At 47.8% G+C, this 27503-nt stretch overlaps 1 pseudogene; it reads left to right on the top strand.

Annotated features, from left to right (window-relative positions):
- The first annotated feature begins 448 nt into the window (after positions 1 to 448).
- LOC132574425 (zinc finger protein 709-like) lies at positions 449 to 26010 on the top strand (annotated as a pseudogene).
- The last annotated feature ends 1493 nt before the right edge of the window (positions 26011 to 27503 follow it).

Here is a 27503-nt window from a genome sequence, read left to right as displayed (position 1 = left end):
GGGCTCTGATTTCGTGCAAGGCAGTTCCCAGAATGTGCAAGGCAGCTCCCAGAATGCAAGGGGAAAACAGCTGCTGGGCTGCCTGCCTAGGATTCTGGCCACAGAAGTGATGCTTGCGGGGGCATCCCAGAGGGCTCATGTCCCCCCCCCCCTCCACCATTTCAAAGACTGACCTCCCCCCTCGTTTGCAAGAGAAGAACCCTCCTTCCTTCTGCCCCCGGTGCAAGGAGGCCCCTCCCAGGCGTCTGCAACGAGGCAGGAAGGCTGCAAGGCTGAGCTCTCCCTGCAAATGGGGCAGGATATTTTTTTTCGTTCTGCAACCCAAAGCAGTCTCGCCCCACGGAGAGGCGTCCGTGAGAGCTGCAATCCCGGCAGAGCAGAGGCCGGACCCAGGGGGCGCTGGAGCCCCTTTCCTAGCCCGGAATCCAGGAAGGGAAGGAAGGCGTGCATGCCCGGGCCCGGCCTTTGCAAAGGCGCCCCCGAAACGGAAGACGTGCAAGCTCTGCTGCCGGGGGTGGGGGGCTGCGCCGGTGGGGCAGGAGGGGCCGAAGGGAAGAGCAGCAGCCGGGCCTCCTGCGACCCTCCCCCCGGTTGCAAAAGCAGCAGCAGCTCCGAGCTCCACGAGGGCCGGAGGAGGGGAAGGCGAGGCGGCCAGGTAGGGCAGGGGGCCTTGCAGCACCCAAGGGAGACGGGGGGGGGAGGCGCGCCTGGAGCCCCCTGGATGCTGCTGCCGCCGCCAAGAGGATCAAGAAGGGCCCTTTGCCATTCCCCAGACTCCATCCCCTTCCTCCCGCACGTCTTCTGCTGCACCCCCCCCCCGCCCCCTTTCCGCGCACACCTGAACTGCCCGGGACCAGCTGAGAGCCAGTAGGGTGTTGTGTGGTTCAGTGCAGGGACTCTTATCTGGGAGTGCCGGGTTCGATCCCCCCCTCCTCCAGGGAAGCCTTTATGGGCCTGGGTCCTTCTGACACTTGAGGAGTCACCTGTCAGGTCTCCCCCTGGTGTGTGGGCGGGGGGGGGGGTTGGGAAGGTGAAGAGGGGGGTATTCTGGGCCCTGCCTGGGTTGAACCCCAAACCAGAGTGGTCGCTGGCAGCTACTTATGGCCCTTTCCCACCGACCAGCAAACTAGAATACAACCTAATGAAGATGCTTAAGAGATGCAAGGACTGAACAGGGAAAGCAAGCTCAGTTTACCGGCTCACCATTTGTTTGGATTTAATTCTGAGGAGAATCATAGAGACGCAAATATCAGAATTGGAGATGGATCTGTAAATGTGTCTTCTTAACTGTGGAATGTTGAGAGTAATTAACTGAGCCCCTGTGGTTACGTTATCATGATACCCAGTCCTGCAAACTGCCTTGAGAGTTTCCGTCTAGTTATGACGAGAGGCATGAGGAGCTGGTTTTCAGCCTCCCCGAAAGACGTGTTTTCTGGAGATCTAACCAGGTGAACCCCACAGTTCAAAGGGGGACCCCCATGGCTTTTGAAAGAGGTGCTTTTGCCTAACCCTTCAGGTCTATTGAAGAGATGCAGACAATGATCTGGGGGCTCACCAGTCCCTCTGGTGCTTTTGGGGCCTCAGCTTAACTTAAGAATCAGCCCCTTGGACAGACTGAACTTATGGAATGAGAGGCTAAGCTTGTAACATCCTTAAAGAGCCCAACAGAGACAGTTAAGATTTGCAAAGAACCAAGGAAGCTTATCTAAAATAGCTTAGTATGTCATGTAATAAAATTATATTAAACTGGGTCTACAAAGCACAAGAAGCACTTTAGTTCTGATCCACCAGGGCAATTCTCATTCGCTTCCCTTGTGACATGTGACTGTCTCTGTATCTCTTTACAGTTAGGTGACTAAAGGCATCTCTATCCAGTCGGAGGTGACCCAGGGGAAGGGGAGGGAGATGGAAGAGCAGGACCCAGAAGGAGCTGCAGCTGGCAAGACAGCAAGCAAAGGCCCCCCTCCCACCCAAGCTGGTGGTTGTGCTGAAGGCTGGGAAAGCCCCGTGCCAGAGACACCTTCTCAGGTCACGGAGATCTCAGAGGTGCATGGCCAACACTTCCGGCAGTTCCAGTACCGTGAGGCTGATGGGCCCAGAGAGGTTTGCAGCCGGCTCCATCGACTCTGCAGCCACTGGCTGAAGCCAGAGAGGAACTCCAAGAAGCAGATGGTGGACCTGGTGATCCTGGAGAGGTTCCTAGCCCTCCTGCCCCAGGAAATGCAGCGCTGGGTCAGGGAATGTGGGCCGGAGACCAGTTCCCAGGCGGTGGCCTTGGCCGAAGGCTTCCTCCTGAGTCAGGCTGAGGAGAAGAGGCAGGCAGAGCAGGTGAGGGGTTTCCTCCAGCTGGGTCCAATTCAAGCAAGGATATTCTAAAGTTTCCCTGAGAGATATTTGCCCAGGTGTTAATCATTCAAATGGGAGCTATAACAGCCTCCTTCAGCAGCCTCCTCTGCTAGAAAATTTCTTCTCCTTCCAGACAACTGGGTCTGCTGATGGAAGAGTGCAGAGTCTGGGAGTGGGGCAGGATCCCTTGCTTGGTCTCTTCTCCGTTCCATCTCTTCCCCTTCTCACTCGCTGCTCTTTCAGATGTGGGGACCATCCTTGGAGAGGGAAGCTCCATTCCCTGAGGCAGAACGAGGTTCCTTGGAGGAAGGGCAGAGGGCGCAGGCCCAGGAGGGTGCCCAAGATGCCCTCTCTTGTGGTAAGGTCTCATTCTGCCTGTTTACACTTGGGGCACTCCCTGAATGTGGTGGGTGGAGAGTTCAGGTCAGGAAAAGAATTCAGTACTTCTTCACATAACACACAGCACTGAATCTCCACTCACTGTAATTCTTCTCAAAGAGGATTAGATCATTCCTAGAGGACATTTCCTCCCATTAATTACCTTCCTTCCATAAGAGGAACTCAGGGAGGTCAGAAAAGAAAACTAAAGTTAGACAAATGTGGGCAGAGCTATTCACCCGGATGAATACAGGGAGCCTCTGCCTTCTGGGGCAGCACTGAGCACTGAAAACTAGTTTGTAGGGGGCCAAGAATCATGGGAAAATTCAGCTTCTGTGCCTGTTCTTATAGGGGCACCTGGGAGGCCACTGTAGGAAATCGGGTTCTGCAGGAGGGATGACCGGCTGTCGCCTCAAACCCTAGGAGATTTGGAGGAGGGCCTTAGGGTGAAGTTTGGAACAGATATTACCCTAGATTCTTCAGAAGCGCTCAAGTAACTTCTGGGTTTTGGGCTGAATGTGATGGTGACATGTGATGTGAATGTGATCTCATATCCACCCCCTCTTTTCCCACCTCCAGTCCAGACTGAAGGGCCCACTGCCAGCTGGCAGGAGAAGGGGATTCCTGGGCGTTTGGTCTGATCCAGCAGGGATGCTATGATTTTTGGAACTTCAGAGTTCACAGGGAACATCTCAGGTCCCACAGAAGCCTGAAATATGTTGGCAGCTTTTATCACCCCCTGAGGCTCATGGGTACATCTGTTCTGCCTCTCCCAAAATTTAGTAAAAGGTTGTATGGAGTGTACACGGGGCAAGGTTTTTAGCTTCTGGGAAGGGAGTGTGTGAAGCGAGGAACAAACAAGCAAATGGAACAGGAAGTCACAGCAAACACCCTTCCTCCTTTCTCTTCCTAACAGGCACTGGAGAGATGCTGTTGAGCCATCATCTTTTTGGAGGTGTGGAAACAGCTGCTTCACCTCCAGTCCAGGTAGGGGAAATGAGCAGGGGTCAGCCTGGGTTCCCCCCTCCTTTCTCAGGGGTGTTTTTGCTCTTGCAGTTTCTACAGTGGTCCAGGTGAGAGAGGCTCTGAATACCACTCCCTCGACCTCTGCCAAGACCTACATCCTGTTCCATCCCAGACTTCTCCCTTCCAGAGTGCAGTCTCTGCCTGGCATCATCTCTGATGAGGCATCTGCTTTTTCTTCCAGTGCCCCTTTTCCTTTGAGGAGGTGTCTGTCTGTTTCACCCCAGCAGAATGGAACCTGCTGGATCCAGACCAGAAAACTCTCTACAGGGAAGTCATGCGGGAGAACTATCTGAGCGTCATCTCTCTGGGTAAGGAGAATCTCCCACAAGTGCAAGAGGTGTGAATTGCTCCCCCTGGGATGATGCATGATGCAAAGTATTGAACAGCAACACATCGTTCTCAGGCCTCTCCAGGTACTTGCTGAGGGGCAGCTGAGACCAGTGTTGTGGCCATCACCCAAGCCAGAGAAGGTGACTTGGCCAGAGGCAAAGGTGGGGATGAGAGACTGTTATGTAGCAGGCACAAGCCAACAAGCCAAACATGTTCACACAAGCCAGACATGTTCAGGTGCTCACACAAATTCCAGAGTTCAGTTTCAGAAGTCCACAAACTGAAAGTGCACAAACCAAAGGGTCATTTCCAGAAGGGGAAAGCCAGAGAGTGTAGCCTGGAGGTCCAAGGGTCATCCACAAGGTAGAGAGTCACAAAGTCAAAGTCCAAAGCCAGTCCAAGGTCGCACAAAGAATGCTCGATGAGGAGTTGTGGTTGCAGAGTTTAGCAGGATGACTTGGTCCTTCCATAACATGCAGGCTCCCAGCAGTAGGTTTTATAGGCCCTTCCTAACAAGCAGCTGCGTGGGAGTCCTGCTGCAGTGACTGCAAGCTTTCGTCAGGAAGAAGCTGGCAGTTGACCAGGAGACGTGCACTCTGCCTCCTTGCTTGCAACTCCCATCTAAGCTTCTGTCTCAGATACTCAAAAGGTGCAGGTGAGAGTGGTGAACTGGTCTTAGAATCTACATCCTGGACAATTGGGACCTGCCATTACAAACCATGGTATCTTGGCTCAGGCTTAGTCAACTGAAGCGGAATCTGACAAAGATGGAGGTTCTCTATCTTAAGTTGCAGTGGCCTGGGAAGGGAGATCCCTTTGCTGGCTTTTGACGGGGTGCCATTGATACCATTCCTGAAGGTCAAGAGCTTGGGAGTGCTCCTGGAGTCCTCTCTGACCATGGAGGCTTAGGTAGCAGCCACTACCAAATCTGCCGCCTTATATCTGCAGCGGGTATGGCTGTTGGCCCCTTTTGTGGAGCATAGCGACTTAGCAATGGTGATCCATGGCCATGGTCACCTCAAGAATAGACTACTGTAATGCTCTTGACATGGGGCTGCCCTTGACTCTGATCCAGAAATTGCAGCTAGTGCAGAATGCTACAGCGTAGTTGTTAATGCAGCTCTCTCAACAGGAGCACATTCAACCACTGCTGAAAGACCTGTGCTGGCTGCCTATCATGTTCCGAATCCCTTTCAAGGTGCTGGTATTGACCTTTTAAGCCCTACATGGTCAGGGGCCTCTTTATCTATGGGACTGCCTTTCCCTATATGTTCCGCAGAGAGCGTTGCTTTCGGGAGTTCAAAATCTCTCCATCCCCGGACCAAGGGAGGCCAGACCGAACAAGGGCCAGAGCCTTCTCGGTGGTAGTGCCGGAGATGTAGAACACCCTGCCAGAGGCCATAAGGGCTCTGAGGGATATTTCCCAATTCCGCAGGGCCTGTAAAACAGAATTATTTCGATTGGCCTATAATATTTGAATGGGAGAGGGCTGCCACTTTAACAGAGCCTGAGCAACACCGGCTGTGAGGGATTGGAGACCACAACAAGCACCACTGTCAGATAAAAGTCACGATGAAAGAACTAAACTGCCTGCTGAACAAAGTTCTGATCCCGTCTTATTTCTTCTGAGTAGCACCATAATGTTGTTTTAAATGATTTCAATACTGTCTTAAGTTTAATTATTTTAGTATTATAATTTCTGGTTGGTTGTTAGCTTGCGGAGAGGGTGGGATATAAATCCAAAGTAAATAAAAAATTTAAAAAATAGAGTTGGAAGGAACCTCTAGGGTCATCTAGTCCAGCCCCTGCACAATACAGGAAATTCACAAATACCTCTTCACCACCCCCACTGATACATGCTCCATACGCAGAACATGGAAGGGGTGGCCCTCCAGAATTGCCGGAAAACTGGCCTGGTAAAAAAATTTCTGCCTGACCCCAAAGTGGCAAACATTTCCTGGACATGTAAGAAAGACTATGAGAACTAACCACTGTTGCAACCCTTCCTGCTCTCCTTCTCATGGTCTGCCCAAGTTCACAGAATCAGCATTGCTGTCACATATCTACGTTAGCCTCTGTTTAAAAGCCTCCAAGGAAGGAGAGCCCACCACTTCCCAAGGAAGCCTGTTCCTCTGAGGAACTGCTCTTAACTTTCAGGAGGTTCTTCCTAATGTTGAGCTGGAAGCTCTTCTGATTTAATTTCAACCTGTTGGTTTTGTTCCTGCCTTCTGGAGCCACAGAAAACAATTCTTCACTATCTTCTATACGACAGCCCTTCAAGTACTTGACAATGACTATCATACCACCTCTCAGTTGTCTCCTCTCTAGACTAAACATAGCCAGATCCTTCAGCCTTCCTCATAGATCTTGCTCTCCAGACCCCTAACCATTGTAGAATCATGGAGCTGGAAGGGGCCAAACAGTCAAGGGCCCTTGCTCAATTTATTTATTTTTATTTATTTATTACTTCACATTTATATCCCGCCCTCTCCGCAAGCGGACTCAGGGCGGCTTACAACATCATAAAAACAATTCAATTCAGTAAAACATATAAAACCATAATTTACTTATCAATTTTAAAAACATTCTAGCGCTTTTTCAATCCAATATAGGCGGTATTGACTTCTGACTATGATCGCCAGCATTCTGTAGGATGTCCGGTGGCAGCCCCTTTCCAATCAAACCGCAAAAGCCTGTTTAAACAGTTCGGTCTTACAGGCCCTGCGGAACGCTGACAAATCCCGCAGGGCCCTTATAGCTTCTGGGAGGGTGTTCCAAAGTTCTGGTGCTGCCACCAAAAAAGCCCTGGATCTTGTTATGCATAACCTGGCTTCTTTTGGGCCAGGGGCAGACAACAGATTTTTTGTCCCTGATCGCAGTGCTCTCTGGGGGATATATGGGGAAAGGCAGTCCCGTAGATAGGCAGGTCCCTGACCATAGAGGGCTTTAAAGGTTAGTACCAACACCTTGAAGCGAACTCGGAACACAACAGGCAACCAGTGCAGCTCTCTCAGCACTGGCTGAATGTGCTCCCGTCGTGGCAGCCCCATTAACAGCCGTGCCGCAGCGTTCTGCACCAGTTGCAGTCTCCGGGTTAGCGTCAGGGGTAGCCCCATGTAGAGAGCATTACAGTGATCTATTCTTGAGGTGACTGTAGCATGGATTACCGTCGCTAAGTTGTTGCATTCCAGGTAAGGGGCCAGCTGCCGCGCTTGCCAAAGATGAAAGAAGGCAGATCTAACGGTGGCTGCCACCTGAGCCTCCATTGTAAGGGAGGACTCAAGGAGCACGCCTAAACTCTTGACCTTAGGGACCGGTATCAGTGGTACCCCGTCAAGGGCCGGCAGCTGGATCTCTCTCCCCGGACCGCCCCGACCCAGGTAGAGAACCTCCGTCTTCGTCGGATTCACTTTCAGCCGACTCAGTCTGAGCCAAGAAGCCACGGCTTGTAACGCCAGGTCTAGATTTTCCAGGGTACAGTCAGACTGGCCACCCATCAATAGGTAGAGCTGGGTGTCATCCGCATATTGATGGCAACCCAGTCCGTACCTCCTGACAATCTGGGCAAGGGGGCGCATATAGATATTAAATAGCATCGGGGATAGGATCGCTCCCTGCAGCACCCCACAATTAAGAGAGTGCCTCTGGGATGCTTCCTCCCCTATCACCACCCTTTGTCCCCGATCTTGGAGAAAGGAGGTCAGCCACTGCAAGGCAGATCCCTGAATCCCCACAATGCAGGATCAGCCTAATGCATCCCTGACAAGTGTTTGTCGAGCCACTGATTAAAGATTGCCAGCGAGGGAGAATTCACCACCTTCCTAGGTAGCCAATTCTATTGTACAACTCTTAGCATTAAAACGTTTCCCCTAACATCCAGCAGGTACGTTCCCACCCTTAATTTAAATCCTTTATTACAAGTCCTGTCCTCTTCTGCCAATAGGATCTGCTCCCCACCTTCCTCTAAGTGACAGCCCTTGAAATACTTTAAGAGAGCAATCATGCCCCCCCTCAACCTCCTCTTCTCCAGACTGAAGATTCCCAAGTCCCTCAGCCTTTCTGAATCACTTGAGTCTCACCTGCTGTATCAGGGCTTGGTAGTTGCTCTGGATCAGCTACTGGTGATGAGTCTTGGTCAGCCTGCAGCTCATCAGCCTTTTTTCTGGCTTCTGCTGACTCAGAGCCAGCCATGCTCCTGCATCAGGGCTGGGTGGTGGCTCTGGATCAGCTGCTGGTGGTGAGTGTTGGTTAGCCTGCAGCTCATCAGCCTCTTTCCTATTTCTGCTGACTCAGAGCCAGCCATGCGTGGCTCCCCTTCTCCTGAGGAGTCCTCCTCCCCTGAGGACTTCATGCTGAGCTCAGGTTGTCCCCCAACAGAGACGCTCAGAAAAACTCTGGAACAGGATTGCGACAGAACCGGCCCGATTTTGCCTTCAGACCCAGTTCCGTCAGCTCCCTTTTGGGTTGCCAACTCCTGGAGGGAGCTAATCTTCTTCGTGTCACTTGGGCACGCTCCCACCACCTGCTCAATTTAGGGGTTCCTGACTGAGAGGAGCAGAACTCCCAATCTTCCTTGCCAATTCTGAGGTCTGGCCTCAAGGTCCTCTGCCAACACAGCACATGGTCATCACAAAGACCAAAGTCCCTCTTTGGGAGACCCCTGGAGGATTGGCACCCTTGCCAGCTGCATGCCTTCTCCCTTCCTGGACTCTCCTCTTGCAGTACCATGGTCTAAGGCAGTTGTGGATTTCACCACCTTCCTAGGTAGCCAATTCTATTGTTGAACAACTCTTAGCATTAAAACGTTTCCCCCAACATCCAGCAGGTACGTTCCCACCCTTAATTTAAACCCTTTATTACAAGTCCTCTCCTCTTCTGCCAACAGGATCTGCTCCCCACTTTCCTCTAAGTGACAGCCCTTGAAATACTTTAAGAGAGCAATCATGCCCCCCCTCAACCTCCTCTTCTCCAGACTGAAGATTCCCAAGTCCCTCAGCCTTTCTGAATCACTTGAGTCTCACCTGCTGTATCAGGGCTTGGTAGTGGCTCTGGATCAGCTACTGGTGATGAGTCTTGGTCAGCCTGCAGCTCATCAGCCTTTTTTCTGGCTTCTGCTGACTCAGAGCCAGCCATGCTCCTGCATCAGGGCTGGGTGGTGGCTCTGGATCAGCTGCTGGTGGTGAGTGTTGGTCAGCCTGCAGCTCATCAGCCTCTTTCCTGTTTCTGCTGACTCAGAGCCAGCCATGCGTGGCTCCCCTTCTCCTGAGGAGTCCTCCAGCCCTGAGGGCTTCATGCTGAGCTCAGGTTGTCCCCCAACAGAGACGCTCAGAAAGACTCTGGAACAGGATTGCGACAGAACCGGCCCGATTTTGCCTTCAGACCCAGTTCCGTCAGCTCTCTTTTGGGTTGCCAACTCCTGGAGGGAGCTAATCTTCTTCCTGTCACTTGGGCATGCTCCCACCACCTGTTCAATTTAGGGGTTCCTGACTGAGAGGAGCAGGACCCCCAATCTTCCTTTCCAGTTCAGAGGTCTGGCCTCAGGGTCCTCTGCCAACACAGAACACGGTTATCACAGAGACCACAGTCCTTCTTTGGGAGACCCCTGGAGGATTGGCACCCTTGCCAGCTGCATGCCTTCCCCCTTCGCTGGACTCCCCTCTTGCAGTAGCGTGGTCTAAGGCGGTTGGGGAAACTATGTGGTACGGAGGGACTGCACTTTAAACAAACATAACATTTATTTACAACATACAACTATTTACAGGCATGTTTAAAGAGTGAACAGAAGCAACAAATTACAGTAGGGGAAAATGCTCCTTCTCTCCCTATTATACTACTTCCCCTCACGGGATGACCTCACTTGGACTGTTGCAAGCCTGACCAGACCTTTCCAACTAACCCATCTCCAAGACTGAACTCAAACTGACTGACTGTGCACTTTAACTCGTGGGCATTCGATGAAATTGCTGAGCAGAAAGGTTAAAACGGATAAAAGGAAGTACTTCTTCACCCAAAGGGTGATTAACATGTGGAATTCACTGCCACAGGAGGTGGTGGCGGCCACAAGTATAGCCACCTTCAAGAGGGGTTTAGATAAAAATATGGAGCACAGGTCCATCAGTGGCTATTAGCCACAGTGTATGTGTGTATATAAACTTTTTTGCCACTGTGTGACACAGAGTGTTGGACTTGATGGGCCGTTGGCCTGATCCAACATGGCTTCTCTTATGTTCTTATGTTCTTAACTGTCAGGTCTGAACAGCCCGACTGCCAACTTTAACTGTCCGTTTTCCCACCCAAAATCTACAATATAAATTGCAGTTCTCGCCCAGGAACTGGTTTACCCTCCTCCCGCCATCTGGGAGACCAGCCTGAAAGACTTCCCGTCTCTCTAGGAGGCCTCCTCAGAATCGCTGTTTCCAGACAGGAGGGGAGGGGAGAGGAGGAAGAGACTAGGCCCCAAAGCCTGCCTCCCGTTAGATACAGGCCTAAAATGGCGTTTCTCCAAAGGGATAGTTCCTGATTTCTCTTTCCCTAACATATTCAACACCCCCTTTCCCTTCGATAGAATTACAAACATCCCCTTTAACTGTGATCTGGAAATGATCCTGTCAAGACCCCAAGCCTGGGTCCCCTAGGGTGGCCAGATCGTCCCGGTCAGCCGGGAATGTCCCTCTTTTGGGTCCCAATTCCCGGCTCCCGGACTGGCTATACCGGGACCATTATAAGTCCCGGTTTAGCCAGCCAGCGAGAGGAGCCGGCGGAAGTGGGCGGAGGCTGCGCTGCTGCTGCTGCCTCTTCTCCGTAGCTGCTCCTCCTGAGCCCATCTCGGAGGAGCAGCTGCGGAGAAGCGTGGAAAGTCCCGAATCTGGGTCCTTCTAGGACCCTGAGCAGCAACGCTGGAGGAGCAGGAGCAGGCCGGACTTGCGCCCCGCCCCTCCACTCTCTGCAGGGGCAAAGGCGGCATGCGTGGGCCTGCTTCGCTTCTCCGCCCAGCGCCCGGCCCCTCTGCTGCGTGGGCGGCAAGGGGCATGCTGGGGCGGCCTCGGAGGAGAAGGAGGCGGCGGCGCTGAGCCGTGGCTTCCTGTTGGGGCTTCCGGGCGGGCAGGGGGTCTCTCCACGGGGAAGGAGACCCCGGCCCGCCTGCTGGATGGCTGCCTGGGCCGCACGGCGGCCCAGCGGTCTCGGGCCTGCCTTTCCCTTCCCTTCCCTTCCCTCCCGCCTGCTGGGTGGCTGCCTGGGCCGGGCGGCAGCCCAGCAGTCTCCGGCCTGCCTTTCCTTTCCCTTCCCTTCCCTTCCCGCTTCGCCCGCCTGCTGGCTATATCTATAGCCCTGCCTGCAAGAAGGTAAGCTTTTTGTTTTCTGGGGAGTTCTGTTTGTTTTTGTTTTCTTCCCCCCCCCCCCCCCGGCAGGCAGGGAGGGGGCTGAAAGCGGTGTGGCCTAGGCTTCCCAACCCCCTCTGCTCTGGCAGGGGACTTCTGGGTTCGCAGCCTAATCTCCCGCCCCCCAGAAATCGGGAAGGGGGGGTGGGGGGGGAGAACATACCTGCAGGCTTCATATTGTTGAGATCCTGAGCCGTTTGTAAAATGTGTGGCTCCTTTAAGGCTGGGCAGGAAGAGCTTCGGAGAACAGCCCCTCCCTTTTTTTTCCCTTTCGTTTTCACAGCAAGTAGAGTTCCCCAATCTTGTAAGTATTTGTGTGTGTGAGAGGGAGGGGGGAGGGGATTCCCTGCTTTAGAAAGCGTGGGGGGGGGAGGGAAATGTCTACTGGGCACTCTATTATTCCCTATGGAGAACGATTCCCATAGGGAATAATAGGGAATTGATCCGTGGGTTTTGGGGGCTCTGGGGGGGCTATTTTTTGAGGTAGAGGCACCAAATTTTTAGTATAATATCTAGTGCCTCTCCCCAAAATACCCCCCAAGTTTCAAGAAGATTGGACCAGGGGGTCCAATTCTATGAGCCCCAAAAGATGGTGCCCCTATCCTTCATTATTTCCTATGGAAGGAAAGCATTGAAAAGGTGTGCCGTCCCTTTAAATGTGATGGCCAGAACTCCTTTGGAGTTCAATTATGCTTGTCACATCCTTGTTCCTGGCTCCACCCCCAAAGTCTCCTGGCTCCGCCCCCAAAGTACCCAGATTTTTCTTTAATTGGACTTGGCAACCCTAGTGTGGCCTAATGTGCAAATGAGTTCCTGCTGGGCTTTCTCTAAAAAAAAAAAAAAAAGCCCTGAACGAAACAATGGTGTTGTCAGGGTGTGTGGCATAATATGCAAATGAGTTCCTGCTTCCCCCCCTACAAAAAAGCCCTGTTGAAGGCAACAGCTTTCCTCCACTGTATCTGCTTTCATTTATCTGTTCTGAACTGAGTGCAAATAGACTTCATTTGTCCCATTAGTTGTCTCCTCATGAGCTTGGATGTAGATGAAACAAGTTATTTCCATTAAGCCAGGCTCAGATGTGATAGTAGGCTGAAAACAGCAAATAAATAGTGTGTTGGGACTGGTAATTCTCAATGTGCATGCACTGTGGGGGCTTGAAGCTTGCATTTTGATCATGCATCTCCTGGAATTGAAATAAATGCTGCTTATCAAATGCATTGTGGTATTTTAAGCAGAACAGACAGCATGCAGCTTGTCTGTTTTGAGTTCTGCTAGATACGGAATGTTTTGATATTTATAACTTTGCCATCTGATGTAAGGTAGATTCTGGAGACTGGGAGGCTTCTTGGGTTTCCCAGATGGACATTCCTTTTAAATTTTAGCAAGTGAGGGAAACTGCAAATGGATGGACTTTGAAGAGGAGAGGAAGACAGACAAATGACCTGTGCTTTATGTCATGCAGCACTCTCCAAAAAATGGAGCAGGTCCTTAGAGAGGTCAGATGCCCTATAATGGAACTGACCCCAGTGTGTGTATTTTGCATTTTGTAGAGCTAGCTCATATTTTTGCCACACAATCCTCAACTGAATCAATACTTGCATGGTAAAATATCTTAACTTGTCGCAAAAAAGTGCCTTTTAATGAAATCTTATATTCCCAGGTCTCTCTTTTGTATAAAAGGGTTGAGATTTCATTTATAAGCAGTCGTTTTGAGTGAATGTGACTGTTAGAATGTTGTCATTTGTGCAGTACCAGTCTTAACAGCTTTTGGGCTGATGTTGACCAGTTTCTTAAAGTCCTCATATTTCTGACCTGTGTAGATAGGCTAGCCTGGTCTTATTAGATTTCATGAAGCTAAGCAGGGTTATCCCAGTTTTTACTTGGATGGGGATCAGGAGACTATTTAGAAAGGGTTGCTATGCAGAGGCAAGCAATGGTGTTTGTGTTTTGAAATTAAAATTTCCATAATTCTTTAATGGCTGGAGGGGATGATGGTCGACTGAAGTGGCTTCTTTTATTTACTGTCATCAGTTCTGATATTCTTACAATTTGTACAGTTTTTTTTGTACAAGTACAATTTTTAATATACTCAAATTAATTGAATTTGGAAAGAGGCCATAGCCCAGTGGTCCATCTAGTCCAGCATCCTGCCTCACACAGTGGCCCACCAGTTCCTCTGGAGGTCCAATGACAGAGCACAGAGGCTGAGGCCTTCCCCTGATAGTTGCCTCCTGGCTCTGGGATGCAGAGGTTTACTGCCTCTGAACATGGAGGTGCTCTTCAGCCATGATGGCTAGTAGCCACTGATAGACCTAGCCTTTATAATTTAACTGCTCCCCTTTTAAAGCTATCTATGCTTGTGGGCATTGCTACATCCTCTGGTCATGAATTCTACATTTAAATCACCTGTTGAGTTAAAAAAAACTGCTTCCTTTGTCTGTCTTGAATCTACTGCCCATCAGCCTCATTGGGTGTTATTATTGTGATATTTGGTTAATACAGCAGAGTTCGTCCAGTCACAGAAGTGTGATATTGAGTGAAGAAAATAAATCTCCCAAGAAGAATATTACAAAATAAAGATTACATTTATTAAAGTAGATTCAGTTCACATTCAGGTTGCAGTTGAAAGGAAAGAAAGAAGCCTAAACTAAAGAGCATTTCTAAAACAATCTAAAGGGCACTAATCTCAAGAGCACCTATCACAAGCTAAATGTGGCACTATGTGCTTGGAAGCATGACGGAATTATTTTTACATGAGAGACCTGTAAAGACATGTGACTCTAGGCAGAACCATGCAGAGAATGGAGAGTGTGGTAGAACGTGCCTGCTCTGGTTTGCAGGCCCCATTTCCAGCCTACCTTCTTGATTTTTTCTCCCACTTGGAGGGAGCTCCCTCCCTCCACTGGCCTGATCCAACATGGCTTCTCTTATGTTCTTATGTGACACAGAGTGTTGGACTGGAGGGGCCACTGGCCTGATCCAACGTGGCTTCTCTTATGTTCTTATGCAGGGAACCTGACCCTAGTGTCTTAGCATACTGTTTTTCCTACAGATCTGTGATAGAGAGTTGTATGTAAGTAGTGTGGACCCAGAGAGAGGTTCATACCAGTTTTGCATGTAAAAATGCAGTAGTGATACATCAAAGGAGCTCCTTTTTACATTTGCACCACCATCCCGTTCTAAGAGATGGCTCTCTTTTTATTCCAAATGACAGTCAGGATTTCTGTAATTCTGCTTCATTACACTGTACTAATAGTGTAGGCATAACTCTCTTGGAGAACTTCCCCTGGAATCTCACTGGAATCTGTCTGGCTTCTCAGCGCGGAACCCGTTCTCTCTAGTCTTCTCACGTTGAAAAAAGTAAAAAAAGAGTTTTATTTAACTTTATTTCCCCCTTTCCCTCTCTATAAATAATCTTGGTGTTTCCGGCAGTGATATTTGGGGGATTTTTGGGGACGTCACAGGAAGTGCTGTGAAGTCACTTCCTGTTTCTGGCAGTGGCATTTGGGGGAAATGATGTCACAGGAAGTGATGTCACTTCCTGTTTCCGGCGGTGGCATGACATCACCGGAAGTGACGTCACTTCCTGTTTCTGGCAGGTGGCGCGGGGGAAATGATGTCACAGGAAGTGACGTCACTTCCTGTTCCCGGCGGTGGCATGACATCACCGGAAGTGACGTCACTTCCTGTTTCCGGCGGCACGCGCGCTTCGCGCGCGCACACCCCTACCTTCCTCCCCCCAAAGGTGTCCCTGGCTGGCCTTCAGACATTATGGTCACCCTAGGGTCCCCAGTCTTGGCACCTGAACAGCACCCAGTTCAGTGGGTTCACACAAGTAAAGCAGACCCTTTTAAAAATAGATAAAGACTGATGAAGGATGTGAAAACAAGACATTACTAAACAGCAACAGAAAACCATGAAAAGCTCACTGTTCTCTCTTATACATGAAATACCTGGGATTAGTGCTTCGTATTACAGCATAAGTATTCCACCTGTAGCGAAAGGTATTCTACAAAAAAATCTCATCACAGTGAAGCAAGAAAATATCAAAGCATACTAGAGTTTGCCTGGCTTCTCTCTGGTCTCTACCAGTTTTATACTTTCTGCCCCTCTAGAGTCAGGTGGTCCAAATAACCCAATCAAGAGTCCTCCCTGATGGAATTATCCGGAGGCTGTCAGCACCATCCCAATCTCCCATCCCTCCTAGTTACACAATGGGATACAGGGTCTCACAGTTAACCAAGTACCACAGTCTTGAGTCTGGCCCTGAAAATGATAAAGGATGTTAGCCACAGGGAGAGTTAAATCACGAACACCTGCAGGTCAGACCAGGCCACAAAATTCACGTAGACCCTTGAGGGGAACTAGAGTGCTTGTCTTACAGATCTGTCCCCTTTATAGCTATCAAGTTCAAAAGATCTAAATTTACTCTTTATAATAAACTTTATTCCATCTTTATAATAAACTTTATTCCATCTTCCATCTTCCTCTGAGCTTCCTAGGCCAAGATATGAATTTTTTTAAAAAATTTAAACCTTCAAAAAATGACGAAATTTTTGACCTCACCAATTTTCAATCTGACAGTCAGATTCAAAAGCTTAGGACTTGCCCTTTCTAGCAAGCCCAATTTCGCTCAGAAGAATTTTTATTCTTGAATTTCTTTCATCCCTCACATAAGAATGATCTCTCTCTCTCTCTCCCCCTTCCTCTCCCCCCCAAAAGAAGAAAGGATAAGAGAGACTTTTGTGGAGAAAGATAGTGGTATTACATCTGAAGAAAAGCTGGAGAGTTTCTCAAGGGGATTCCAAAAACATATTTCCTTCCCAAATGAGTTGGCTGAGAGTGAGTATCCTTCACGGTTATGTCAAGGGAATAGGTAAGCAATAGCCATGGGGTTTTTTAATTCACTTCTGAGCAACATTTGGCTTGGTACAATCATACAGCCTGCTGGATAAGGAGGAAGGGAGGCCTTCATGGAACTGAGATTTGGAAGGTTATGGCCTGTCTGGAAAAGGTCAGTTTTGGCAAAACCAGTAATTGCTGTGAACATGCTCATCATTTAAATAAACCTTATTTGAAATACATCAAAGAGGTGGACTGAGGGATTGCTGCACAGAATCTGACAAAAGAGCCCTCTGCTGACAGGCAGGTATTGCATGACACAGCTGAGATGAGTCTGGAGTGTGTTGGGCGGGGGGGGGAATTGGCATTGCAAGCTCAGATTGCAAGCTCTTGAGGGGATGAGGTATCCTTTTTTAATGTATATTTTATTATTATTATTCATTATCCATTTCTCTACATTGTTTCTGGTATCCATTTTACATTTTTCCCCCCAACCCACCCCCCTTAGTCTATACATCCTCTTCTTCTTCCAGCCAGGGACAAAGGACTTGAAGCTTCCACTGAATGTCCACTCTCCTTTCTTCCTTCGCCCATTTCAGATAGGTCTGCCACTTTTCTTTGATTCTTGATCTTCTTTCCTCCCATGATTCTTCTTGCGACATTATAGCAGCTATATCTGACTGGACAAAATCAAAGAGATAGTTATGCCAAGTTCTTTCCTTCCATTTACTTTTATCCTTCCATCCTGCCGCTATTACCGCTTTACCCGCTGATATCATTGCTTTTAGTAAATCTTGATTATTCTTCCCTATTTTTTCATTCCCTAATATACTCATCTGCATTAATTCAAAGTTAATTCTCGGCTCTACCTGAAAGAATTTCTTTATCATTCCCACTACCATTTCCCATAGTTTCTTGGCCTCAGGGCACTCCCACCACATGTGGGAATACCATCCCTTCTCTTTCTTACAGTGCCAACACTTAGGGCTCAACCCAGGAAACATATTGGCTAAAGTAGCCGGAGTTCTATACCATTTGGTGAAAAATTTCAATTCCATTTCTCTAACCTTATGTACCTTAACTTTTTTTAAACCTTCCATTATCTTCTCCCCTGTTCGTTTCGTTATTTGGCCTTCTGAACTCCATGTCCGTTGAAGGTAGCTTATTGCTCCTTCGTTGCCTGAATTCACACTCCTATATAAGATGCTTACTAATCCTTTTTTTGTTTTTCCCATTAATTTGTAAAACTTTTCCATAGGTTCTTCTTCATTTAAATTACTCTTCTCCACTTCCTTCTTAACTTTAGTATACAATCCTGTAGCCTTAAGCCAGTATTGTATTCCTACGGCTTCTTGTAACTCTTGTAATGATTTTAACTTATCTAATATTAACAAATCTTCTACCCTTCTAAATCCTTTAGCCTTAAGTAGTTTGCTCCACCTATGTTCCTTATCTCCTTCCATCAACATTTCTAATGGCATCCATCTAGATACCCGATTCAGCCATTTCGGCTGCCATTTCTTCCAAACATATAACCCATTTTTCCTTGGTCCCACGTTTAAATTAAGTTCCTTCGCCCCCATGTTCGTAAAGATGCCATGTTTTCCTACCCCATTATTAGCTTCATTCTCAAACCTTATCCATTTCTGATCCCCTTCCTTCTCTATCTCTAATAATGCCTTAAGCTGAAATGCTTCATAATAATTGACTATATCTGGGACTCCCCATCCAAGTTCCGATTTATGGTTGTATGCTAATTTTTTTTGGATTCTAAGTTTCCTACTACCAAATATCCATTCCCTTATTTTAGTGTTCCAGTTAATCATTTTTTGCTTATCTAACTCCAATGGTATCGTTTGAAAAAGGTACAATAACCTTGGCGTCCAAAACATTGACACACTCTTTATTCAAGTGGTCAGGCTCATCGTCCTTTTCCCCCACTGCTAGATTTTATTATAATTTCCCTCCACTATCCTGTTAATATTTTTATAAATTTCTATCCCTAGATATTTAAATTTCTTAACTCCCATCCCCATATTAGTTATCCTATTAATCTCTTTCCTTTCTTCCAAACCAAGATTAAAGTACATTATTTCAGACTTTCCCATATTTATTCTTAAACCTGACATGGCTTCAAAATCCTCTAATATAATTTTCGTTTCCCTAATGGCTTCTTTCGGGTTAGATATTGTCATGATTATATCATCTGCAAACAAGTTGATTTTTATTTCCTCCTTTCCCATTCTACAGCCTTCTATTCTCCCTGAATTCCTGATTCTTTCTGCTAATTGCTCTATCGCCATTATAAACAGGGATGGGGAAAGTGGACACCCCTGCCTCACACCTCTCTCAATTGAGAACTGATCCATATGTTCGTTATTTACTCTTACCGCTGCTGACCCCTCCCCGTAGACCTCTTGAATGGCTTTTAAGAATAGTGGCCCAATCCCACACTTCTTCATTATGGACCATAAGAATTCATGGGACAGCGTATCAAATGCCTTGTATACATCTAATTTAAGCAAAGCAAGTTGCCCAGAATGTTTATGGTACAATACATTTAATATATTCTTTATAGGATGTGCAGTACTCCTATTCTTCACAAAACCATATTGATCCTCTTTTATTATATAAGGTAATATGTTCCTTAGCCTATTTGCTAAAACTTTAGCAAATATTTTGTAGTCCTGGTTAAGTAGACTTATTGGTCTATATGAACCCACTTCCCGAGGATCTTTCTGGGGTTTTAATATTACAGTTATTTCAGCCATTCTCCAAGAGTCGGGGGCTTTCCCTCCCCTCAATACAGCATTAAACACTTGTTGTAATTCAGGGATCAGTAACTCCTTCATCTCCCTATAAAAATCCGCAGTAGAGCCGTGTGGCCCAGGGGATTTACCCACTTTTAAATTGTTCACAACTTTCTCTATTTCTTGAACTGTTATGTTGGGGGGGGGGAATTGGCATTGCAAGCTCAGATTGCAAGCTCTTGAGGGGATGAGGTATCCTTAAATACTAGACATTCTGGAGAAAGGTGGGAGGGGTTAAGATCAGGGAAACTGGAGGAAGCTGAAGAGCCATCAGTCCTCTCTGTCTGCAGTTAGATACGTACTTTGGACCTTACCTGCCCTCCCAGGTGTTAAAGGGATCTCTCTCTTTATTCCAGCAGAGGATGACCAGATAAATGAGGAGGGTAAAGAACTTCTCCAGCACTTGCCAGATCAGGTTCAAGAGTTGAAAGAAAACAAGAGAAATCGACGCAGACCTAAGAGAAAGGAAGGCAGCTGTATGGTTGAGAAGATAGAAGGAAAAAGGATTAATGTACATTTTCCAAAGCAGAGAATAATTAAGGCATGTGCATTCACTCAGTATAGGAAGTACTTCAAAAATAAATCACAGCTCCTTGTGCACCAAAGCGTACACAGAGGCAAGAAACATCAACAAATGCACACAGGGGAAAAAGCTTTTGAATGCTCAGAGTGTGGAAAGAGATTCAGTCGGAGTGGCACTCTTAAACAGCATCAAAGAACCCACACAGGAGAGAAACCTTTTGAATGCTCACAGTGTGGGAAGAGATTCAGTCACAGTAGCACTCTTCAACTGCATCAGAGAACCCACACAGGGGAAAAACCTTTTGAATGTTCAGAGTGTGGGAAGAGATTTAATCACAGTAGCAACCTTCGATGGCATCAGAGAACCCACACAGGGGAGAAACCTTTTGAATGCTCACAGTGTGGAAAGAGATTCAGTCACAGTCGCAATCTTCGATGGCATCAGAGAACCCACACAGGAGAGAAACCTTTTGAATGCTCACAGTGTGGGAAGAGATTCCGTCAGAGTGGCACTCTTCGATGGCATCAAAGAACCCACACAGGGGAGAAACGTTTTGAATGCTCACAATGTGGAAAGAGATTCCGTCAGAGTGGCCATCTTCAGTTGCATCAGAGAACCCACACAGGAGAGAAACCTTTTGAATGCTCACAGTGTGGAAAGAGATTCAGTCGGAGTAGCACTCTTCAACGGCATCAGAGAACCCACACAGGGGAGAAACCTTTTGCATGCTCAGAGTGTGGGAAGAGATTCAGTCGGAGTGGCAATCTTCAACTGCATCAGAGAACCCACACAGGGGAAAAACCTTTTGAATGTCCAGAGTGTGGAAGGAGATTCAGTCGGAGTGGCACTCTTCAACAACATCAAAGGACCCACACAGGGGAGAAAGCTTTTGAATGCTCAGAGTGTGGAAAGAAATTCAGTCAGAGTGGCTATCTTAAACTGCATCAGAGAACCCACACAGGGGAGAAACCTTTTGAATGCTCACAGTGTGGAAACAGATTCAGTCACAGTGGCACTCTAAAGCTGCATCAGAGAACCCACACAGGGGAGAAACCTTTTGAATGCTTAGAGTGTGGAAGAGATTCAGTCACAGTCGCAATCTTCGATGGCATCAGAGAACCCACACAGGGGAGAAACCTTTTGAATGCTTACAATGTGGAAAGAGATTCAGTCACAGTGGTGCTCTTCGAAACCATCAAAGAACCCACACAGGGGAGAAACCTTTCGAATGCTCACAGTGTGGAAAGAGATTCAGTCGGAGTGGCACTCTTCAACAACATCAAAGGACCCACACAGGGGAGAAACCTTTTGAATGCTCAGAGTGTGGAAAGAGATTCAGTCAGAGTGGCACTCTAAAGCTGCATCAGAGAACCCACACAGGGCAGAAACCTTTTGAATGCTCACAATGTGGGAAGAGATTCAGTCACAGTGGCAATCTTCGATGGCATCAGAGAACCCACACAGGAGAGAAACCTTTTGAATGCTCAGAGTGTGGAAAGGGATTCAGTCAGAGTGGCACTCTTCAACAACATCAAAGGACCCACACAGGGGAGAAACCTTTCGAATGCTCACAGTGTGGGAAGAGATTCAGTCGAAGTGGCACTCTTCAGCTGCACCATAGAACCCACACAGGGAAAAAACCTTTTTGAATGCTCACATTGTGGAAAGTGATTCAGTTGACATGGCCATCTTTGACAGCATGAAAGAATCACAAGGAGAAACCATGTAATGGCTTAGCCCATTAAAAGAGCTCTTCTCTCTCTCTCTCGGCTTGGCTTCGCGAACGAAGATTTAAGAAGGGTGCAATAGTCCACATCTGCTGCAGGCTCGCTGGTGGCTGACAAGACCAATGTGGGACAGGCAGGTCCGGCCACAGTGGCTGCAGGGAAAAGTCTGATTTAGGGTTGGTGCTGTAGCAGTGCGATTCTTCCTCAATCTCCTTTTGTCGACCGCAAGTAAGGATGCCCGTTGACCGCGGCTAGCCAACTGGGGTGGGGGAGACGAGCTTTGTTTAGGCCACCTTTTCTAGGCCCCTCTCCGTGCGGAGCAAGCAGTGCTGTCCCTAGATAAGGCTGCTTGGTCGTTCAGGGTGCTGCCGAAAAATGCTTTCGTCTCCGGGTTAGCATCAGGCGACCAATACCCTGAACCGCCTACATGCAGGATCGGGACTGCGGCTTCCAGTGGCACCTTCCACCTGCCGTTTCGCCCCTTGCCCATCGCTGCAGGACTTGATGCGTTGTGGGTTGTGTATGTGGATATGCCCTTCAGGCCTGCGCAGAGGAATTTTTTAGATGAAGCGCAGTGTGCGCGGTACTGGCTCCACCCTTTCACCTGGGGGTCATCTACCGGAGAGCAGATTTTCTGGGCCAGGTTGGTGCTTAAAAGGCACCTTGAATCTCTTCCTTCATTTGAAAACAAATAGTCATGGAAATGGTTCTTTTATTTGCTTCTGTGCCCGGCAGCTAGTAAAAGGTTAAGATGCAGACAAGACAGTGTGCAGTTCCTAGAGAGGATACAACAAGGAGGAGAGAAACATTCCAAAAGTCCTCCAACGTCCTCCTTGGCAGGTGGCACCTAGTGGAGGCCCTACTCAGATGACCCTGGAGAGGTGAGAAAAGGGAGCAGACAATGAGGCACAGAAGGGACAGCTTGCGCAAGACTCCCCTCCCATGTAGTCAGGGTTGCCAACCTCCAGCTGGTGCAGGAAAAAGGCAAATATACCTCCTCAAAAAACCAGCCTTGATAATAATACAAAACTTATAAGTCCTTTATAAATATAGAACAAAATTTCAAAATAAGGTGAAATCAATCACAAAAATAGAACATTGACCACGCCCGTATCTCACATTCTCATAGCTGACAAATTAATGCCAAATTTTCAAAAAAAAAGTCCAGGCTATGGCAAAGGTTGGTTCTTAAACAGAGCCCCAAGCTCCAGTTCTTCTTCTCAGTAGATGTTGAAGGAGTTCAGTGCAGCAAGGCATATATGGAACGTGACAGGGTTGCACTTGATGCCCTGTTTCCCTGTTCTACAAGCTTTACTGTGCCATTATACAATTTGCAAAGCTTCAGAATTCTTAGCAGTGGCAACCCTTCTTGGCCATCTTTCCACCCCAGCAATATCTCCAAGGTGGCAAACATCAAACTGTTAAAGCAGTTCAGCATTAAAACTACATTCAAGGTGATGTATACCAGGGGTGGCCAATGGTTGCTCTCCAGATGTTTTTTGCCTACAGCTCCCATCAGCTCCACCCGTTGGCCATGCTGGCTGGGGCTGATGGGAGTTGTAGGCAAAAAACATCTGGAGAGCTACCGTTGGCCACCCCTGATGTATACACATAAAATAATTTTGTAAAAATTCAGTAAAAAGTATGAATACACAAAACACAAAAAGCAGGGAGGAAAGCCAGTAACTGAGCGGGGGATGAAGTTTCAGCGTGTGAGCCTCCATCCAATCCCAGAACTTCTGAGGTGGTCTTATGTCCTTGCCTGAAGCATTAGGGACTTTGTGAGCATCTCCATCTGTGAGAACCAGGGTTGGCCAGGCTGCCTGGGGCCACCTAGAGGGGGCTTCCTGTGGGTGGAGGCAGGGTGGGGTCTCACTGTTTGTAATCAGGCCACGGCCTGGGGCTTGCAAGCCAGTCTTACTTGGATATAGTTATGCTGAATGACTGAGTAAAAGCTGCTGGTCACTACTCTGGGAGCCCTCGTTCTTCCCCACTGCACCCAGCATTGAACACTTCCTCCCCCAAAAAACCCTAAAGCTCCACCCTAAAATCTCCAGGAATCCCCTAACCCAGAGTTGGCAACCCTACCTGGTTGGCTTGCATGCAGGCTGGTTCAAGGCATGTTGTCCCCCCAAGCCAGGGAAGCCCGTTGCATCCTGGGAGCCTGGGCTGCAGGTAGCGAAGCAGTGCCCGGGGAGGAGGCCTGTCCAGGGTTGCCATGGAAATAATGTCTCCCTGCTCAGTCTGCTAAAAGGGCTCCTCCCAAGCGGTTGTTTTCCCTCCTCTCTTTCTTGCTTTCTTCCCTCCTTGTTTAAGAGAAGCTTGAATTTGCCTCAAGAGTTTGATGGGTCACCTGTCAGTGCCCTTCCTGGGGTGTGTGTGGGTGCTTGGGAAGGGGAGGAGGGGGCTATTTGGGGCTCTCCCTGGTTTGGGGGTTGCTTGCAGCTGCTTGTGGCCCTTTCCTGCTGAAGGGGGGAGGAGGGGTGTGTGGGGCTGGAAGGCTCCTGGAGGGGGGGTGCCCATCTGAGGGAAGCCCCTGCCGTTCCCCTCACACCTGTGCCCCACCCACTGAGGCCTCATTGGCAGAGAAGGACCGTTTGCCAATTGGGTCTGTCTGGCATAACCTAAGTTTTGCATCAACTAAGGTGACCAGAAGAAGAGAGATTCTCTTGAAACATGCAAAAGTGTCAACCTCAGGTCCATGTTGTCACATTTTCAGTTTTGACAATGAGTACATCACATTGTTGAATTCCACTCTGTGCAAACTGGCAGAAACACATAAGGATTACTCCAGTTGGATGTTGAGCATCATGGTAGCACTAAGAATTTCAGGGGAAAATTGGTATGGACTGGATAGGGTGGCCGTGGCTAAAACCATCCCATTTATGTGTATTCACACATACTGATTCGATTTTGATTTGAAGTGAAATAATATATTCCAGCACTGAGGTGTTCAGCGCTATGTTGTGAATTTATAACACCGCACAGTGTTTTGTTTGTGCTTTTTCAGCCTTCATTCCTTTTTGTTTACAAAATTAGGACCAGGCAGCCCTCTTTTCTGCCCCCAAACCTGAATTAAGGCGGAAAGCTGCCCCTGAGACATGGGCCTTCCCAGCTTCCATAAATATTGGACCACACGTGAATTACCTGAGCCCTATTTCCTTATGACTCAGGTGACTGCCACTCCACTGCAAGCGTAAAGAGAGCCCCCCCCCCCCCGCTATGCAGCCTGTGCTTGTAAGTCTCAGAGCTCCACTGGGAGGCTTGGGGGGAAAAACAACCAGAACAACCCTGTGAGGTAGGCCAGTCTGCATGTTCCAACACTCACATACATAGAAGATTTTTTAAAATAAAAAATTCCACCCTTGCCAGTCCTGTTCACCTCATCAGTTGAGACTTTCCCAGCCGACTTCCTGCCTTGGAGGAAAGGAGACGGGGCTTCAAACTGCAGAGGGGAGACCAGGAAGCCCCAGACACAAAGACTTCCCTGCGAAGGATGCAGGAGGTCAGCTGTTGCCCTCTGGCCCATTCGGTCAAGTAATGAGGCAGCCTTGTAAATAGGGATCACTTTGGGGGTGGGGGAGAAAACCCACTGGGGGGGGGGGGGGGGCTCAGCAACAGAGACTCTGATTTGCCTGCAGAAGAGCCCCAGTCCAGTGGCCAGTTTAAAAGGTCAGGTATATGCAAGAGAGCAGCTGCCAGTCAGAAAGATGGGCAAGAAGAAGAAGAAGATATTGGATTTATATCCCACCCTCCACTCCGAAGAGTCTCAGAGCGGCTCACAATCTCCTTTACCTTCCTCCCCCACAACAGACACCCTGTGAGGTGGGTGAGGCTGGAGAGGGCTCTCACAGCAGCTGCATCAGAGAACCCACACAGGGGAAAAACCTTTTGAATGCTCAGAGTGTGGAAAGAGATTCAGTGTAGGTGGCACTCTAAAGCTGCATCAGAGAACCCACACAGGGGAAAAACCTTTTGAATGCTCAGAGTGTGGAAAGAGATTCAGTGAAGGTGGCACTCTAAAGCTGCTTCAGAGAACCCACACAGGGGAGAAACCTTTTGAATGCTCACAGTGTGGAAAGAGATTCAGTCAAAGTGGCCATCTTCAGTTGCATCAGAGAACCCACACAGGAGAGAAACCTTTTGAATGCTCACAGTGTGGGAAGACATTCACTCAGAGTGGCAATCTTCAGCAACATCAAAGGACCCACACAGGGGAGAAACCTTTTGCATGCTCAGAGTGTGGAAAGAGATTCAGTCAAAGTGCATCTCTTCAACTGCATCAGAGAACCCACACAGGGGAGAAACCTTTTGAATGCTCACAGTGTGGGAAGAGATTCAGTTACAGTGGCCATTTTCGAAAGCATCAGAGAACCCACACAGCGGAGAAACCTTTTGAATGCTCACAGTATGGGAAGAGATTCAGTCAGAGTGGCACTCTTCAGCAACATCAAAGGACCCACACAGAGAAACCTTTTGAATGCTCACAGTGTGGAAAGAAATTCAGTCACAGTGGCCATCTTCAGTTGCATCAGAGAACTCACACAGGGAAGAAACCTTTTGAATGCTCACAGTGTGGGAAGAGATTCAGTCGGAGTGGCAATCTTCAGCTGCACTATAGAACCCACTCAGGGAAAAAAACTTTTTGAATGCTCAGTGTGGAAAGTGATTCAGTTGACATGGCCATCTTTGACAGCATGAAAGAATCACAAGGAGAAACCTTGTGATGGCGTAGCCCATTAAAAGATGTCTTCTAGAAAGTGTGAATATACACAGAAACGCCATGCTTTGTATTATTAGGAAGGGAATTGAAAACATATCAGCCAGTATCATAATGCCCCTGTGTAAATCGATGGCGCGGTCTCATTTGGAATACTGTGCGCAATTCTGGTCACCGCATGTAGGGACCAGCCTTAACACCTTGAAGTGCTGAAGAAAGATTTGTGAGGCAATAAATACTCGGGAGACGTCTGAGAGGATCCTAGTGCACTGGAGATTTGCGTGGAAAGAGTCACTCCCTCGCACCTCAGCAGCGCTTTTATTAGTTCTATTACATCACAACATTCCAGAACGTTAGCCTATAAATCATCGTGTCTATTCTGCCCAGTGACAGCAGACGCATGCGTACATGGCACAAACATAGCAGGTTGCTTTGAGACTAAAAATCAAACTAGGCTGCAAAACATTCTTATCTCTGTGTTCTCAAGCTGCATTCCAGCACATCTCTTCTCTGTACTTAAACTGAATGAATCCCCACATCTCCTCTCTTTTTATTTATTTTCTTCAGTGGAAAGTGCTTGATATTTTTGTTGAAACAATTGTCGCCTTGCAACCATCAGGGCTGAAGGAGAATGTTGACCACATGATCTAAATACATTGATTAATGAAGGAATACATTGTATAAAACAACAACAAATTATTAGTAATATAAGTATCATAATCACTGCCATTACAAAATCTCTCAACCATCCCCAGTTTGGAAGCCAGGACCATAACCAACTCCACCCCTCTATAATAGCATCTTCATTTTTCCGTAGAGAAGTCACAGCGTCTTGCATTTTATCCAAGGCTTCCTCTATAACCCCTGATTCATTTATATAAAAACAACAGGATTAATTTAAAAAAGCACATAAACCTCCATTCTTTAAAAATACAAAATCTAAACCAAGACGATTCTGAAAAACAGTATTTGCTAAAGAGTTCATTTCAATTTGCAAAGCAGTAATGGCTATTTTTGAAGCATTAGCAAGTAATTCTATGTCTTTAGAAATGGCTAACAATTTCAAATCATCACTAGCAGAAGTTACAGTAGGAATAAAAAAACTTGCCAGATCCAATAACACTGTCTGTACCTTACTTAATGTTCGCTTATATATGTGAGGATTATATGATACCATAACATCAAAATGCTTAGCAATATACATGTTATAAGGACCAAGAGTGGTTAGGGTACATCTGCCCTTCCAATAAGAAGGCAAGACCTTATAGGCATTAGATCCACAAACAAAAAACACACCATCATCCAGACCATAACTATAATTTTCTGGGGCATGCCCTCTTTGAATATCTGTTCGTTGCCAGCTCATAGATTTAAAAACAAGATAATCATTATTTATGCCTAACTCTAAACCTGTAGCAGAAT

The sequence above is a fragment of the Heteronotia binoei genome, chromosome 6 (genome assembly GCF_032191835.1).
Source record: "Heteronotia binoei isolate CCM8104 ecotype False Entrance Well chromosome 6, APGP_CSIRO_Hbin_v1, whole genome shotgun sequence".
In the NCBI taxonomy this organism is placed as follows: Eukaryota; Metazoa; Chordata; class Lepidosauria; order Squamata; family Gekkonidae; genus Heteronotia; species Heteronotia binoei.
This window is presented reverse-complemented; position numbering and strand designations above follow the sequence as displayed.